The 15,226-nt window shown below is 36.5% G+C and overlaps 1 protein-coding gene across 6 annotated transcripts in view; it reads right to left on the bottom strand.

Annotated features, from left to right (window-relative positions):
* LOC118907977 (peptidyl-prolyl cis-trans isomerase FKBP5-like) overlaps positions 1-15,226 on the bottom strand; it is a 124,751-nt gene that overhangs the window by 54,293 nt on the left and 55,232 nt on the right. The window lies entirely within an intron of this gene.

Below are 15,226 nucleotides of genomic sequence, written 5' to 3'. Positions count from 1 at the left end.
TCTTTGAGACCCTGCTCAGTTCTCTTGGGTATATACTCAGAAGTGCAATTGATGGATCACAGGTAATTCTATTTTCAATTTTTTCAGGAGCTGCCATATTGTTTTCCATAGTGGCTATGCACCATTTTACGTTCACACCAACAATGCACAAGGGTTTTAGTTTCTCCACAACCTTGTCAACACTTGTTATTTTCTGTTGTTTTTTTGTTGATAGTAGTTATCCTGATGGGTGTGAGGTGGTGTCTCATTGTGATTTTGATTTGCACTTGCCTAATGATTAGTGATGTTGGGCATCTTTTCATAAATTCCTACGCCATTTGTGTATCTTCTCTGGAGAAATGTCTTAAGTCCAGTGCCCATTTTATAATCAGATTATTTAGCAATTTTCTGTTGTTGACTTACAGGAGTTCTTTATATATTCTGGATATTGACACCTTATTGGATGTATGATTTATAAACACTGTCTCCCATTCTGTAGGTTGCCTTTTCATTCTCTTATTGTATTCTCTGATTCACAGAAGTTTTATATTTTGATATAGTCCTATTTACATATTTTTTATTTCTCTTGCCTGTGCTTTTGGTATTATGTCCAAGAAATTATTGCCAAATCCAATGTCATAAAGCTTTTCCTCTAAGTTTTCTTCTAAGAAAACATAGTTTTAGGTCTGAGGTTTAGTTCTTTGATCCACTTTGAATTAACAGTTACATATGGTATAAAGTAGGAACCCAACTTCATTCTTTTGTATGTGAACATTCAGGTTTCTCAACATCATTAGTTGAAGATTGTCCTTTCTCCACTGAATGGTCTTGGCACCCTTGATGAAAATTATTTCTATATAACTTGAAAGTCTGCATCTGGAATATGGGCATCCTTCAACTACTATAGGATGAAAGCTGTACAGTAGTATACAGAAAAAAAATCATTTTCATATGAGAGTAGAAAAGAGGACAAGAAAGTTCAATTATTTTAACTGCAAAAGGTTTTCCCTTCAAAGCACAGAAGTTAAGAAACACTCAAATATAAGGTTAATCACTGATAAGTTTCAGATAATTAAAAATGTATGATTCATTCCTGTTTTATTTTCACTGAAGGATTCCCAGGACTTAGTACCAACTTCCTATCTCTCTATATTTTGCTAATATTCTCTATTAAAAAAACTCATCAATGATTATACTGACATTGTCTTTTTTCTTTTTATGTCACATAAAGCAAACTTGTTTCTCATATGTATTTTTCCTCTTATAAATTAAAGTATTTGGTCATTTTAAAATGTCTTATAAAATGACTCTGATAATCATCCCTACTAATTATAAATTGAACAGTTTATGTTTCAAGATTCTTTTAAAGTATTCATATGCCTTACATTACATTCTATTTCTGCCATTTCTCTAATTACTAAGAAAACTAATCCATTTCTCTAATTACTAAGAAAACTAATCTCTAATTACTAAGAAAACGGCTCATAATTTAAAAAAACAAAGAGAGAAAATGGTTATGGTAGCATAATCTGTTCTGGGGCAGCCTTAATGATCAACTCTATCAGGCTAAACTATTAGCTCTCTTAAGGCAGGAATCATGTCTTGGTTATTTTCTGTTTCCCAAAGAACTACTGACACCACAATACTCAGTAAAGAAACATGGCCCATGCTGTACTATCTAATTTAAATGGAGTTAGAAGTTTGCTAGCTTCCCTCAGATCCCTGCCTAAATTAGCTTCTCCCTAGTATCTACTCAGCAATAGAAATGGGAAGTGTTCTTCCTCTATTCTTAAGTACCAGGTAAAGCCAAAGAGAGTATTTTCTTAAAGTTTGCTGTTTTTCCAGTTCACCCTTTTGGAGAAGGATAGAAAAATTAAATATTTTGGCCTAAAAGCATTCTCTCCAAATCATGAATGCTCCTAAACTGCACATTAAAAAAAAAAGTAAACAATAATTAAGAATATATTTAAGTGGGAGCAAGAGTATCAGTAGAAATGTAAAGGGAGCACATGGCTAACCACAAACAACCCACAGGAATTGGCTGAATAGTTACCCATTACTAGTAAGTGTTCTTACTAGCTGTAAAATGTTGTCAAAGATTAAAGTACATAAAAAAAAAACACACCTCAATTTAAAAAAACTTTAAAAGTAGGAATTAGGCTCACAGTATTAGGTATGTTACAGCAACAATTTTGCTTCTGATTGACTATATCATTACTATAACTTATATTAACTGTATCATTCATGTAAGAAAAATGTCTGGTGTACAGTAGGTACTCAGTAAATTCTGCTGGACCAAGACCTACTTTGTTTTTGTACCTGGTTTTGATTAGCTTTAAACTTTAAGCTCTAACAAAACTTGAAAGAAACTAACTGGGTTTGAATCCTGGCCCTGCTTTATTGCATAACTTTGGGCTAATTATTTAACCTCTCTGTACCTTAGTTTCTTCATATGCAAACAAAAAACTAAACCAAATGAAAACAAAAATGGTTAATTATAGCAGGTACCTAAAACAAAATACAAAACAAAACAAAGGTAAAGTAGGTTTCATCAAAAATAAAACCTTTTGTTCCTTCAAAGGCCAATTAAGAAAATGAAAAGGAAAGCCAGAGACTGGGAGAATATACTTGTAAAATATATATCTGATAAAATGCTTATCTTGTTAAGTACAACTCAATAAAGAGACAAACTAATTTTTTTTCAAATGGGCAAAAGACTTGAATAGATACTTCATGAAAGAAAACATACAAATGTCCATTAAGTACAAAGAAAGGACACTCTCAACATCACTAGTTATCAGGAAAATGCAAATGAAAACCAAAATGAGTTACCATTTCACACCCAATAGACAGGCTAAAGTTAAAAAGACTGATAATACTCAGAGTCAGTGAAGATGTGAACAACTTAAAACTTTCATGCATTGCTGGTGAGAATGCAAAATGGTACAGCCACTTTGAAAAACAGTATATAAGTATTTTCTCAAGTTAAATATATGCTTACTATATGATACCAAATCAAAGTTCTACATGGATTTTAGACTGCACAGCAGGTTGGTGCCCCTAACCCTTGTATTATTCTGGGTCAGTTGTACTTCAGTATGGTTTAATCTCAAAAGTAAAAGTATAGGTATGTGAGGAATCTAAAATGATTAGTTTCTCTTGAGGAAGAACATAATAGATAGTACTTTCAATCTTCATAACTCCCAGCCATGTTAGTCACATACCAAGAACACCAAAAACTTCACTGAAGTAGCCTTCTATAAGAAATCACTAGACCTTTTGCTAATTACCAGGGAAATGCAAATTAAAACCACAATGAGATATCACCTCACACCAGTTAGGATGGCCATCATAGAAAAGACTAAGAACAAAAATGCTGGTGAGGATGTGGAGAAAGGGGAACCCTCCAAATTGCTGGTGGGAATGTAAACTAGTTCAACCATTGTGGAAAACAACATGGAGGTTCCTCAAAAAACTAAAAACAGAAATACTACTTGACCCAGGAAATCCTCTCAGGAATTTTCCCCAAAGAAAACAACTTTTCAGATTCAAAAACACATATGCACTCCTATGTTTATCGCAGCACTATTTACAATAGCCAGATATGGAAGCAACCTAAATGTCCGTCAGTCAGTAGATAAATGGATAAAGAAGATGTTGTACATATTCACAATGGAATACTATTCAGCCATAAGAAAGTTACAAATCCTACCCTTTGCAACAACATGGATGGAGCTAGAGGGTATTATGCTCAGTGAAATAAGTCAGGGAGAGAAAGACAAATACCAAATGATTTCCCTCATTTGTGGAGTATAATAACAAAGCAAAACTGAAGGAACAAAATAGCAGCAGACTCACAGACTCCAAGAAGGGACTAGTGGTTACCAAAGGGGAGGGGTAGAGGAGGGTGGGTGGGGAAGGAGGGAGAAGGGGATTGTGAGGTATCACGATTGGTGCACATGGTGTGTGTGGGGTCACAGGGAAGACAGTATAGCTCAGAGAAGACAAATAGGGACTCTGTGGCATCTTCCTACACTGATGGACAGTGACTGCAATGCATTATGGGGGGGACTCGAAAATAAGGGTGAATGTAATAACCACATTGTTTTTCTTGTGAAAGCATCATAAGAGTGTATATCAATGATATCTTAAAAATAAATAAATAAATGAATGAAAAATAAAATCACCAGACCTTTATAAGGGTAGGTGAGGAAGGGGTTAAGGTTTAATGTTCTTGGATTTACTTATACAAACAGAGATAGAAATAATTCCTTCATCCTCCAAATTTATCCCTTCCTAATTTTGGTTATATGATATTTGATGGAGGGAGGGTGGGAAGGTAAAAGAACAGAATTCCTACTATGGAAGTATATTTGAATATCCTGAGTCATTCTTCTTTCAGCTTCTTTTAAAGTGGGATATGGACACAATTCTAGGAATTCAGAACATTCCTAATAAAGATTAGTTAATTTTTAATAAAGATTTAGTTAAGAAAACTCAATGAGGGTTTTACACTTTCAGGATTAAACAAGATGGTAGCATGAGAAGTGAGGCACAAACCTCCCAAAACCACATATAACTTGAAAATACAGCAAATACAACTAATTCTGAAAGAGCAACCGGAAAGAAGACTGCAACAGATGGCCTACATGTGGAGAAAAGAGAAGACCTCATGGAAAAGGGTAAAGTAGCAGAGCCGCAATCCAGTGGGACCCAAGCCCAAAACCCTCCCCCAGTTCAATGGTGGGAGGAAAAGAAACGGAATGGGGAGGGAGTAGAAGCTCAGGACTGCCAAACACCCACCCTCCTGTTCCAGGAGCTGGAAGCCACATTACATGGTACTCCGGAGATTAGAGGGGTTGGAAAGCAAAGACAGGCAGAACACTTGGAGAGATTGAGATTCCAGCTGCTTGTGGACAACGGGTACCCAAAACCGGCTGCTCCAGTACAAAAGAAAGGAAGGCAATTTGAAAGACTTTCCAACAGCAAGAGGGCTGTGAAAGGGGCTTGCTGCTCAGGAGAAAGGACAGGTGGACAAAATCGTCCCAGCACACTCAGCCAGCAGGTTGGAGACTTTCAGGAAATTCCCATGCTCCATGCCTCTGGCTGGCAACGCAGCACCGAGGCTCCTCACTGCAATACGCAGCCTGCCACTCCTTCCTCCCAGCTGGCACTGGCTCAAAAACCTGCTTCCCCTGCCATCGCTCCAGGCCAGCCAAAGGGCAGCCCCACCTATGGAAGCTACTGGGAGGTAGCACAGAGGCTCCTCCATGTGCACTTGGCCCACTGGTTGGGAAAGTGGAGGCAGGCACTGTTGCCAGGAAGCAGGGAAGAGCTCTTTCTTCCCAGCAGGCACTGGTGCCATGTGCCTGTGAGCACTGCAATCACTCCAGATGCTGGGAAGCTGCAGAAATCAGAGCTTCTGGGCACTAGGGGGCCCCACCTACATAGTTATTATTCGATGGGACTCATTAGAAATATGAAACAGCAAAAGAACCTAGTACAAACCAAAATCCCTCAAACACCAGGAAGAGGACTAAGTGAAACTGAAATCACCAATATTCCTAATAAAGATTTCACAATAAAAATCATAAACATGCTCATGGAGCTATAGAAAAATATTCAAGAACTCAGGGAGGACTTCAAGAAAGTGAAATAAACTTTGAAAAATACAGTATCCAAATGAAACATACAATAGAGGGATTTAAAGCAGACTAGATGAGGTAGAGGAGATAATAAATAAAATAGAAATTAGAGAACAAGAATAAAAAGAAGCTGAGGCACACAAAGAAAAAAGGATCCCTAGGAATGAAAGAATATTAAAAGAACTGTGTGACCAATCCAAGCAGAACAATATTTGTGCTATAGGGGTACCAGAAAAAGAAGAGAGAAAATCTCTTTGAGGAAATAATTGCTGAAAACTTCCCCAATCTGAGGAAGGAAAGTCTCTCAGGCCATGGAAGTACACAGATCTACCAACACAAGGAACCCATGGAAGACAACACCAAGACAAGTAATAATTAAAGTGGCAAAGATCAAGGACAAGGACAGAGTATTAAAAGTAGCCAGAGAGAGAAAAAAGACCACATACAAAGGAAAACCCATCAGGCTATGATCAGACTTCTCAGCAGAAACTTTACAGGCCAGAAGCGAGTCGCATGATATATTTAATGCAATGAAACAGAAGGGCCTCGAACCAAGGATACTCTACCAGGCAAGATTATCATTTAAATTTGAAGGAGGGATTAAACAATTCCCAGGTAAGCAGAAGTTGAGGGAATTTACCTCCCACAAACTGTTTCTACAGTGTATTTTGGAAGGACTGCTCTAGATGGAAGTCCTCCTAAGGCTAAATAGTTGTCACCAGAGAAGGTAAAACTACAGTAAAGAAAGCAGATCAATTAATTACTAAGCAAATGCAAAATTAAATCAGCTACCCAAATAGTCAGTCAAGGGATATATAAAGAGTACCAAATATGACACCTAATATATAAAGAGTGAATGAGGAAGAAAAAGAAGGGAGGAAAAATAATCTTTAGATTGTGTTTGAAATAGTGTAATAAGCAAGTTAATTTAGGGTGTTAGATAGTAAAGAAGCTACTTGAACCTTTGGTAACCATGAATCTAAAGCCTGCAATGACAATAAATACATACCTATTGATAATCACCCTAAATGTAAGTGGACTGAATGTACCAATCAAAAGACATAGAGCCACTGAATGGGTAAAAAAATAAGATCTATCTATATGCTGCCTACAAGAGTCTCACTTTAAACCCAAAGACATACACAGACTAAAAGTGAGGGATGGAAAAAGATATTTCATTCAAATAATAGGGAGAAAAAAGCAGAGTTGCAGCACTTTTATCAGACAAAATAGACTTCAAAACGAAGAAAGTAATGAGACAAAGAAGGACATTATATAATGATAAAGGGGTCATCCCAACAAGAGGATATAACCATTATAAATATCTATACACCCAACAGAGGAACACCTATATATGTGAAACGAATATTAATGGAATTAAAGGGGGAAATAGAATGCAATTCATTCATTTTAGGATACTTCAAGACACCACTCACTCCAAAGGACAGATCAACCAGACAGAAAATAAGTAGGGACACAGAAACACTGAACAACACATTAGAACAGATGGACCTAATAGACATCTACAGAACACTCCACCCAAAAGCAACAGTATACACATTCTTCTCAAGTGCACATGGAACATTTTCAAGGATAGATAACATACAAGGACACAACAAGAGCCTCAGTAAATTCAGAAGAACTGAAATTTTACCAACCAGCTTCTCAGACAACAAAGGTATGAAACTAGAAAAAATTACACAAAGAAAAATGTCCACAAACACATGGAGGCTTAACAACATGCTCCTAAATAATCAATGCATCAATGACCAAATAAAAACAGAAATCAAGCAATATATGGAGACAAATGAAAACAACAACTCAACACCCCAAAAATCTGTGGGATGCAGTGAAGGCAATTCTAAGAAGAAAGTATATAGGAATACAGGCTTACCTGAAGAAAGAACAATTCCAAATGAACAGTCTAAACTCACAATTAATGAAACTAGAAAAAGAAGAACAAATGAGGCCCAAAGTCAGTAGAAGGAGGTACATTAAATAAAGATCAGGGCAGAAATAAATAAAATGAAGAAGAAAAATACAAGAGAAAGAATCAATGAAACCAGGAGGTGTTTCATCAAGAAAATAAACAAAATAGATAAAGCCCTAGCCAGACTTATCAAGAAAAAAAGAGAGTGTACACATATAAACAGAAACAAAAATGAGAAAGGAAAAATCACCGTGGACACCACAGAAATACAAAGAATTATTAGAGAATACTATGAAAAAGTATATGCTAACAAATTGGATAACCTAGAAGAAATGCACAACTTCCTAAAAAACATAACCTTCCAAGGCTGACCCAGGAAGAAACAAAAAATCTGAACAGACCAGTTACCAGCAATGAAACTGAACTGGTCATCAAAAAACCACCCAACAACAAAAATCCTGGACCAGATGGCTTCATTGATGAATTTTATCAAACATTTAGAGAAGACCTAATACTCATCCTCCTTAAAGTTTTCCAAAAAGTAGAAGAGGAGGGAACACTTCCAAACTCATTCTATGAGGCTAGCATCACTCTAATACCAAAACCAGGCAAAGACACCACAAAAAAAGAGAATTATAGACCAATATCCCTGATGAACTGAGATGCAAAAATACTCAACAAAATATTAGCAAACTGAATTCGAAAATACATCAAAAAGATCATCCTGACCCAGGAATTCCACTCCTAGGAATTTACCCTAAGAATGCAGCAGCCCAGTTTGAAAAAGACAGATGCATCCCTATGTTTATCACTGCATTATTTACAATAGCCAAGAAATGGAAGCAACCTAAGTGTCCATCAGTAGATGAATGGATAAAGAAGATGTGGTACATATACACAATGGAATATTATTCAGCCATAAGAAGAAAACAAATCCTACCCTTTGCAACAACAGGGATGGAGCTAGAGGGTATTATGCTCAATGAAATAAGCCAGGCAGAGAAAGACAAGTACCAAATGATTTCACTCATATGTGGAGTATAAGAACAAAGAAAAAACTGAAGGAACAAAACAGCAGCAGACTCAGAGAACCCAGAAGACTCAGAGACTCAGAAGAATGGACTAACAGTTATGAAAGGGAAAGGGAAAGGGACTGGGGATGATGGGTGGGAAGGGAGGGATAAGGGGGAAAAAGGGACATTATGATTAGCACCACATAATATAGCAGGGATGGGGGGGACACAGGAAAGACAGTATACACAGAGAAGACAAGTAATGATTGTATAGCATCTTACTATGCTGACGGACAGTGATTGTAATGGGGTATGTGGGGGGGACTTGATAATAGGGGGAGTCTAGTAACCATAATGTTGTTCAAGTAATTGTACATTAACCATACCAAAAAAAGAAAAAAAGAAGATCATCCATAATGATCAAGTAGGATTTATCCCAGGGATGCAAGGATGGTACAGTATTTGAAAATCCATTAACATCAAATACCACATAAACAAAAAGAAGGACAGAAACCACATGACCATCTCAATAGATGCTGAAAAACCATTGGATAAAATTCAACATCCATTCATGATAAAAACTCTCAATGAAATGGGTACAGAGGGCAAGCACCTCAACACAATAAAGGCCATATATTACAAGCCCACAGCCAACATCATACTTAACAGTGAAAAGGTGAAAGCTTTTCCTCTAAGACTGGAAACAAGACAAGGATACCCACTCTCCCTACTTTTATTCAACATAATCCTGTAGGTCCTAGCCATGGCAATCAAACAACACAAATAAATAAAAGGCATCCAGATTGGTAAGGAAGAAGTTAAACTGTCACTGTTTGCAGATGACATGATGGTGTACATAAAAAACCCTGAAGAATCCACCCCAAAAATACGAGAACTAGTAACTGAATTCAGCAAAGTTGCAGGATACAAAATCAATACACAGAAATTGGTAGCATTCCTATATACTAATGATGAACTAGAAGAAAGAGAAATCAGGAAAACGATTCCATTTAAAATTGCATCAAAAAGAATAAAATACCTAGGAATAAACCTAACCAAGGAAGTGAAAGACCTATACCCTGAAAACTATAAGACACTCATGAGAGAAATTAAAGAAGACACCAATGAATGGAAATACATGCTGTGCTCATGGGTAGGAAGAATTAATATTGTCAAAATGGCCATTCTGCCTAAAGCAATCTACAGATTCAATGCAATCCCTAGCAAAATTCCAATAATATTCTTCAAGGAACTAGAACAAATAGTTCTAAAATTCATACAGAACCACAAAATACCCCAAATAGCCAAAGCAATCCTGAGAAGGAAGAATAAAACAGGGGAGATTATGCTCCCCAACTTCAAGATCTACTACAAAGCCACAGCAATCAAAACAATTTGGTACTGGCACAAGAACAGACCCATAGATCAATGGAACAGAACAGAGAGCCCTGATAGAAACCCAAACATATTGGCCAATTAATATACAATAAAGGAGCCATGGATATACAATGGGGAAATGATAGCCTCTTAAACAACTGGTGTTGGCAAAACTGGACAGCTACATTTAAGAGAATGAAACTGGATTACTGTCTAACTCCATACACAAAAGTAAACTTGAAATGGATCAAAGACCTGAATGTAAGTCACGAAACCATAAAATTCCTAGAAGAAAACACAGGCAAATCTCTCTTGAATATAAACATGAGCAACTTTTTCATGAACGTATCTCTTCAGGCAAGGGAAACAAAAGCAAAAATGAACAAATGGGATTACATCAAACTAAAAATTCTGTACAGCAAAGGACACCATCAGTAGAACAAAAAGACATCCTACAGTATGGGAGAATATATTTGCAAATGACATATCCAATAAGGAATTAACATTCAAAATATATAAAAAATTCACGTGCCTCAACACCCAAAAAAGCAAATGACGTGATTAAAATATGGGCAGAGGAGCGGAACAGACAATTCTCCAAGGAAGAAATTGAGATGGCCAACAGGCACATGAAAAGATGCTCAATCGCTAATCATCCTTGAAATGCAAATTAAAACCACAATGAGATATCACCTTACACCAGTTAGGATAGCCAACATCCAAAAGACAAGCAACAACAAATGCTGGTGAGTATGCAGAGAAAGGGGAACCCTTCTATGGTGTTGGTGGGAATGTAAATTAGTTCAACCATTGTGGAAATCAATATGGAGGTTCCTCAAAAAACTAAAAATAGAAATACCATTTGACCTAGGAATTCCACTCTTAGGAATTTACACAAAGAAAACAAGGTCCCAGATTCAAAAAGACATATGCACCCCTGTTTATCGCAGCACTATTTACAATAGCCAAGATATGGAAGCAACCCAAGTGTCCATCAGTAGATGAATGGATAAAGAAGATGTGGTACATACACACAATAATATTATTCAGCCATAAGAAGAAAACAAATCCTACCACTTGTCACAACATGGATAGAGCTAGAGGGCATTATGCTCAGTGAAATAAGCCAGGCGGAGAAGTCAGACAAGTACCAAATGATTTCAGTCATTTGTGGAGTAAAATAACAAAGGATAACTGAAGAAACAATACAGCAGCAGACTCACAGACTTCAAGAAGGGACTAGCGGTTACCACAGGGAAGCAGGTAGGGAAGGTGAGTTGGAAGGGAGGGAGAAGGGCAATAAGGGGCATTATGATTAGCACACATAATGTAGAGGGGTCACAAGGAAGGCAGTATAGCACAAAGAAGACAAGTAGTGAGTGACTCTATAGTATCTTACTATGCTGATGGACAGTAAGTGCAATGTAGTGTGTGTGGGGGACTTGATAACATGGGTGAATGCAATAACCACCATGTAGCTCATGTGAAACTACTGTAGGATTGTGTATCAAGATACCTTAATTAAAAAAAAAAAGAAAACTCAATGAGAAAAACCATCATCTCTTCATTCTAATTCTGTAACATATTCTGTAATGGCTAATAATCAGTTGTCTTAGATTGATTCAATTTTGTCTTTCCAGATTTCCTGGGGCTAAAAGATAGTTAAGCATTGCTTCAAAAGGTTTGTACACAGGTGTAGTAAATAGTTAGGTCCCAAACTGCTATAACACAGTTCTTGTCATTCCATTATAATGCCAGCTAATAATCCTAATACTGTAACAACAGTAATAAATATTCGAGTGCTTACTATGTGTTAGGCCGAGTGCCAAGCAATGGCATGCAATATCTTATTTAATCCTCAATATACTAGTATATACTACTATCATCATCACTACACAGATGAGGGAAGTAAACAGTTTAAAAGATAGGATAGAAAGGGCATTAGACACATATATCAATATGCAGGTACAGCTCTAATTTATGTATGTATAGTGTGTATTTTTTAGTGCAATTTTTACAGATAAGCTCTGTAATACTTACAGGTAAGCACAATTCTATTTTAAATACTAAAATCACAAAAGAATCCCAAAGTGTGACTTTCCAATGAAATATTCCTATTTATTTCCTTGGGAGAGGTACAATATAAGGAATCAAGAGAGATCAATGTACAATATTTATGCTGCAGCTCGTTTATATTATTTTTCTTCACTTTGATGAAGTAGCTACTGCTATAACATCTAAGTATAAAATTATAAACTGCTTAACCAATGTTTGTTATATAGGCAACTGAACACATTATGTTACAGAAGTTTTACCAGCAATGTATTACTCTTTTCTCATATGTCTAAGTATCACCATAAGGGGACCTGTAAAGCCTCTTTCTTTCTATTGGTTTTAGTCTTTTGTTGTTGTTGTTCCTGTGCTCTTTACAGAAGGTACAAGAATGAAATCATAGACTCAGGATTAATCCTGAAGCTCTTCTACAGACACCTCCTTTTTACAAGAGCAGAGAAGATTAGGTGGCTTACTCGTGTTTACATACCACAGGAATGAGCAAAGACAGGAGTCCTGGCTTCCCGAGTCAGATGGGTGCTCTTCCCATGAGACAATTCTGTGTCTAGATCGGTGTGTCATAGGTATCATAGGTACCAAGTCAACTGAAAGTTGCCTCTTTTCTCTCTGCTCAAAATTCTAGGAAACATGAAAGACTCACTCACCATAGTGTGTTTCATTGAGAAAATCTGACAGTATAAATTCTCACCAATTCTTAAGACTACATGCAAAGCTAATTGCCGAGAGAAGACCTGTTACCCTAAATCTACCACCTTCTTCAAGATAGAAAATCAAAGGGAAGAGTAAGAATTTGGGGGGCAGTGGGAACAAAAATGTCTGATGAGGTCATTTACTTGGAGACCACCTAAATTCAATGTGATGCCATAGCCATGCTGGTGGCCCTGGGAGGTTCACATCCCAAATCAACAAAAAGGAAAAAAATTCTAATTTAACTGTCATCATTATCTGCTGGGGCAAGAAAAACAATCTGTATTTGATTTTGATAGCTATCTTAACAAAACAGAAGATTAATCTCTCACAAGAGCCATTAACTCACTGAGGACCCACAGGAGAAGTCAGAAGTGGCACAGCCAGCATTAGAGTTTGGTGAGTACAGCTGGACAGGAAGCAGAAGTCACCCGGAAACACAAATGCTGAGGAGTACCAGGGAAGACAAAGAAGCAGAGAGGCACAAAGAATTTAACTCCTTAGTTCCTCACTTGTTATATCATTTCACAGATCACACTGTTTAGGCAACAATTCAACAACGGTGTGAAGTCAGAAAAAGAATGGAATTTTAGCCGACACTGAGTCATGGTGGTGGATAAGGGGATTATCCCTTTTCACCCACACTTAATCTGGGAATGAACTAGAAGTGTGTTATATCTGTGGCAGATAAGAATAAAAGACATTGTAATTCAGCCACTAACCTCCAACAAGCCACATGGTCCACAAAGCTTAATTCTTTGTATGAGGTATTATTTTTCTTATAAGATTTTTTAAAAAGACAAAATTAACTGAAGATATTTAAAAGCATTTGAAAAGAGACTAGTAAAAATCACATTTAAGACTTGAAAACAGTAATTCTCAACCTTTTTTTCCTCAGGAGCCCTTTAGTTTAAAAATTGAAGGTCCCAAAGAGCTTTTATTTATATGACATATCCATTGATATTTACGATTAAGAAATGAAAAATTAAGAAAAATAGTTGTTTACCAATTCATTAAAAAAAATAACTTCATTATATGTTAACGTAAAGAATCACTTTAAGAAAATAACAATTTTCCAAAACAAAAAATATTAGAAAAGTGGCATTGTCTTATAATTTTACAAAGCATATGTATCTGACTTCATAAAAGACAACTGGATTGTCATACCTACTTTTGCATTTATCTGTTGCAATTTTGGTTGAAGTATATGGAAAAAATTCAAACGCACAAAGATAGATAGTTGGAAACGGTGGGAGTACTTTAATAGCCTTTTCAGATAATCATTAATATAATCATCTGATACTACATCAAAACTGGACAAGTGACATTTTTATAAAGGTTAGCTGCAATATGGAATCTGAAAGCATATCAATGATCTTTTCACATTATATTACATTAAAATCCATTGGTCTAAATATCCATCATATCATTGATAAGTTTTCACAAATGCCTAGGGGGCCTAAATGGTTTTCTTGGTTTCACTGGAGATGGCTGGTAAGTGTAGGTCTGCTTTGGTTATGTAGCTGTATTCCTATTATGTTAATGTGTGTGAGCAATTTAATTAGTAGTTTAAAACCTATACATGCTTATGTTACTCTACAAGAAGATATGTCAAAGAAATAATCAATCTTCCCATGTTTTCTTCCGTCTGCTACTTCTATAGCTTTTCTTCTTCCTTCCTAATTACAACCCTTAAGTAGAATTTGTGCCTCATAACGAAATTACCGAGTATCATAATTCTTCCAAGTGGTAAAGATACCTCAAGACAAATGCTGGGCATAAAAGCCACAGGGCATAAATCTGCAAAGAAGTAAAAAGCTAACCTTTTCAAACAATATTGCTTCTCTCTCACTTACCAACTTTACATTTCCCTGTATGGCCCCAGAAGATGACTGGTTAGCCAGAGACGGGTAAGATTCCTCAAGGGAGGAACAACCTAAGACAGACACAGTCGCAGGGGGGCCATCAGGTGAGAAATTGGGGATCAACAGAGGTGAGGTTTAGAACCTCACCCCCCCTGTTTTGAGAGAAATCTTCTGCATCCATGGATGTTTTATTGCCCATGTCTAGCTTGGATTAACACATAGTCTACAGGCACACACCTGATCATCTACATTTGCCCTCTTACAGCACTAAACTATGTTTTCTACCTTTATCTTGCATCTACCTACCACTTCAGCATTTCATTAAACATAATAATAATAATAAGGGAGAAATGTGGGATTCACATATAAATCAAGTATAAAAATCAAACGAATATTCATATTTGACCTGATTGTTTATAGTTCATAATGCGTGATCAAAACCGAAAGTTTCTGTGATGACTGCCCTCGCACTGTTCACCATGTAAGAATTTATTCACTATGTAAGAATTTGTTCACCATGTAAGAACTTGTTCGTTATGCTTCAGAAGATTGGAGATTGTTGAGAATTAGGCTTGGGGTTGATTAATGATTGTACATTGAGTCCCCTATACAGAATTTTATTGTTGTTAACAACCATTTGATCAATAAATATGAGAG

The sequence above is a fragment of the Manis pentadactyla genome, chromosome 16 (assembly GCF_030020395.1).
Source record: "Manis pentadactyla isolate mManPen7 chromosome 16, mManPen7.hap1, whole genome shotgun sequence".
Classification (NCBI taxonomy): Eukaryota; Metazoa; Chordata; class Mammalia; order Pholidota; family Manidae; genus Manis; species Manis pentadactyla.
The sequence above is the reverse complement of the archived record's forward strand: the minus strand, read 5'-3'. Positions and strand labels throughout refer to the sequence as shown.